At 32.0% G+C, this 3,964-nt stretch overlaps 2 long non-coding RNA genes across 2 annotated transcripts; both read right to left on the bottom strand.

Moving 5' to 3' along the window:
• Positions 1 to 1,205: 1,205 nt before the first annotated feature.
• Positions 1,206 to 2,116, bottom strand: LOC117174962. Its single transcript, XR_004467408.1, has 4 exons — positions 1,949 to 2,116; positions 1,684 to 1,864; positions 1,448 to 1,592; positions 1,206 to 1,320 (listed from the first exon to the last, which is right to left on the bottom strand). It is a non-coding gene; the product is annotated as an uncharacterized LOC117174962 (long non-coding RNA).
• A 281-nt stretch (positions 2,117 to 2,397) lies between these two features.
• On the bottom strand, positions 2,398 to 3,189 carry LOC117174963. The gene is made up of 3 exons (XR_004467409.1): positions 3,113 to 3,189; positions 2,714 to 2,890; positions 2,398 to 2,627 (listed from the first exon to the last, which is right to left on the bottom strand). It is a non-coding gene; the product is annotated as an uncharacterized LOC117174963 (long non-coding RNA).
• Positions 3,190 to 3,964: the final 775 nt, after the last annotated feature.

Here is a 3,964-nt window from a genome sequence, read left to right as displayed (position 1 = left end):
GTTATAATTTTCCTGCAAATTTTATAGACGGATCATCTACTTCATTTGAAGTATCTGAGACGTTTATAATTGGTTCTGAAGCGTCAAAATCCCAGAGCAAATCAACATCTGAATCATAGTCGCTTAACTCCGAAGATTCTTCTACTAAATCAAAAGTATCTTCTGAAGTGGATTCATTATCACTGTCAAAATTCCAAGGATCTTCAACTGATATTGAAGGATTCTGCAAGGAAGGAAAAGGATTTGCGTTCACAACTGAATGTTTCCTTATAATGTGTTTAATAAAGCTATCAAGTAAAACATACGATTTCTGACAGTTGTCTTCTGCACAAAGAAATTCTTTTAAATGTGAATGCGATAAATTTAAATGTCAAATAAGATTCGAATTATCTGAAAACGTTAGTTTGCAAGCCTGACAGACAATCATGTTAATAATGAAAAGATTTCCTAAAGCCGTGGAATTGTTTCTATAATAAGCCTGCTTTATCAAACCTAACAGTTCTTTAACTGATTTAGTTAGGGTGTCGCCAGCGACTTGAATCTCATAAACCGCGTATTGTATAAACTGCCAGAGTCTAAGAGACGGTTTTGGATACTGACAATCTAGCGCAAAGAAAGCCTTGAATGTTAACTCTAATGCATCGAGGCATGAAGCGACCCTATATTTTGGTTCGTCAACGACTACCCTGGCGGATCGAAGGAACCGAATGGAGCCTCCAGAAAGTATCCGTAAAGACCCCATTGGGTCCCCATTCGGTTCCTTTTTTTAAAAAACTCGAAAAAACAGCAAAATGAACTTTTAAATTGTTGAAATTCGGACTCTGCGTTAAAATTCTCTATAGATGGTCACGGAATAATTGCAATAGTTTTTTTTTGCATCGGTAAAAAGTTTTAAAAAATAAAAGACATATAACGCCTCTTGACTGCTGCTTACAGGCGATGCATTTGAAGTGTAGCAGTCAACAGGCATTATACGTCTTATATATTTTTTTAACTTTTTACCGTTGCAAAAAAAACTATTGCGATTATTCACTGACCTTATATAGGGAATTTAACGTAGAATCCGAATTTCAACAATTTAAAAGTTGATTTTTCTGTTTTTTTCGAGTTTTTTTAAAAAGGAGCCGAATGGGGACCCAATGGGGGCTTTACGGGTACTTTGTAGTGGCTCCATTCGGTTCCTTCACTCCGACAGGATGTGTATGGTTCCTCGATTTTTATTAGTGGTCCCAAGATAAACATAAATAGCTGTAACGTTTCTTTCCTTGCAAATGCTTTATTTTTCAGCTGCTTCACTTCCTGGTCAATATCTTCCGTTTTCTGCATAATATAAAACGATCAAATATCATTTGCATTAAAAAGTAAACGAAATTCTACGGAAAGTAAATTATCAAAGCCAAATTCACTTTATTTTTCATAAATAAGACGTATTAAGTTTTAACCTCACCTCAACTCGATAAATGAAACTGTGCCGAATGTCACCCGGCTTGTACTTTTCACAGTTTCAAGGGGTTCACCTCTCTTTCATTTCCCAGTTTGACCTGTTCCGATCAACAATTGCAGCAAATACAATACTACGGAATCTTGATTTTCTGAAAGTTTTTATGAGAAAAAATAATATAAAACTTTTACACAACTTAATTCCCATTATTCTACGGCAAATATTTTATGAGAATTTCTTACCAGGCTCTAAAGTTAACAACAACTTTATCAAAGCTATCTCATCGACGTTCAATTTCTTTTTCTTTTTTTGATCCGTATCTAGTATTTGCAATTGCTTTATTAGGATTGTTTTCACAATGTGTCACCGTATACTAAAGAGATGACTTTTCTCTGGTTTTAGTTCGCCAAAATCGAGTTCAAACTGTAAAAAAAAACTACTTAATCAAAAAATTCTGTTCAATTAGAAATAATTAAAATGCGCAGTAAACGAGTGTATATCCCATACCAACTGTTTTGCATTTTGCACCTTTAGGCATGGGAATTTGTTCATGTAATCAGCAATAGAGAGCTTCTCTACTAGGAGCAAGGCTTGTCTAGCCTTCTGCGTTATTCGCCAATCATTAAGGCACGTTGATGGATATAGAGAATTTTCTAACATGCTTAGAGCCTCCTTTATTGTATCGGCTAAAACAATTAGACATAATTTTGTTTTTATTTATTTCGTTAATTTGTATACAATGAAGACTTACTTAATCTTCCAAACTTCAGAAATTAATTTCCCCTGAATTGACAAATTTATCATCTTTTTTGTTAAAAGTATTATGGCGAGTCAGCGTTTCTCAATTTGAAATAATTTTAAATATCCAGTCCAAAAATTTCTACTATTGCTTTTGCATTTATCTAAATAAATTATTTTCTTATGTAAGTACTGTGATTGAGGTTTCATACTTGGAGGTTCCGGGATGAGACTTTCCTTATCCTTTTTTGATGCTTTGCGCCTTTCAAGAAGGTTTTGCGACCTTGACCTCTCGACAAGGTAGTTGAAATGAGCCCAAAGAGTGCCACTTTTTTTAACGGAAATTCCTTTCTCTGATTTTTAGGGAGTAAAGTATGTGCACGCCAGCTCTCCGGGAAATAGATTTTCTATTGCTTGAGATAGCGCAATGAAAACTTTTGTTTCAATCCTAAAAAAAAATAACTTATGTTTTCATTTAATTAAAAATAATAAATTAAATATAGTAATTATTATAGTTTTTTTTCGAAACCTTACCCCTTCTAGAGACTTCTTCTTTTGTACCACATGCGCTGGTTGTGGTTCTAAGCAAGATGGTACTTCGTCATGTGACCTTAAAATTAGTACTTTATCATCCAGAATGTGCGATTCTTGTCCATTGCGTGACACCTCGACCTCTTCATCCAATTTGTTAAGAAATTCTGGTTTAACTTCCTGAAAAATTTGCAGTTATATTTTTCAGACAAAAAATATCGAACATATCACTCTAAAATTCAGATAACAAAATTATTATTTATTTTTTATTTAACGTAATTAGAGTAAAAAAATTAATATGGGAATTCAAAACTCTGAATTATAAATTTTCAAAATAATTTCAAATTTTGAATATAAATTCAAATCTTCAACGCAATTTCAAAGTTTCAATATTTTACTTACTCTTAGAGGAGATGCAGAACGTAATTTCTTCTTGGGTATCACTGTTCCAGTGTTCAAATTCTGAATTAAATATTCCTATAACACAATTTTTCCTTAGATAACACTATCATTAACTGGCTTTTATCTCCCCAATAATTTATATCTAGAGTTTGGTGAACTTATCATTTACAGGGTGGCCGCATGGTCCGAAAATCGGGCAATAGTCAAACATTTTACGAGACCAGGAAAAACTGGTAAATGGCCATGAATTTTTATCTTGCCAGGAAACTTCACAACATTTTTAGAAAAACAATTTATCAGGTCACTTGGAATATCACAAATACCTGTTCTAAAATTACATAATTAATTTTTAACCTATTCGCTTTGCAATTTTTCAATTTAAAAAAATTAAAAAATGAGAAATTATAAATCAGAGTGCAAAATTTAAAATAGGAACATTACAATTTTTATTGTAGCGTTAAATAAAAATGAAAAATAATTTATTTTCCTGTGCGAAAATAAAATAATTTCACTCGAAAGGATTATTGTGCACAAAGACGTTTGAATTTCACAATAATAATTTTAAAAAGGAATAAATTTTTGTACTTAATTGTTTTCCCAATTGAAAGAGGAAATTTTATGGTTTCGAATTGTTATTGAGTAGCAGACTGCGAAAATTTGTATTTTTAACATTTTTATTCGGTTTGAAACGAGGAAACTTCATTTTTTTCAAATGACAGTACATTTTATATTTTTACGGTTTCTATTGAGCTGGGAGGGATGATATTCTTTCTTTTTAATTTGAACAGGCTATTTTTGTCTTTTTAACCTTTTTATTATGTTTAAGAAAAGAATTTATAATTCATTCTTTTC

Source organism: Belonocnema kinseyi, chromosome 6, assembly GCF_010883055.1.
Source record: "Belonocnema kinseyi isolate 2016_QV_RU_SX_M_011 chromosome 6, B_treatae_v1, whole genome shotgun sequence".
NCBI classification, from domain to species: domain Eukaryota; kingdom Metazoa; phylum Arthropoda; class Insecta; order Hymenoptera; family Cynipidae; genus Belonocnema; species Belonocnema kinseyi.
Note: the sequence above shows the minus strand (reverse complement) of the source record. Positions and strands in the feature narration are given on the sequence as shown.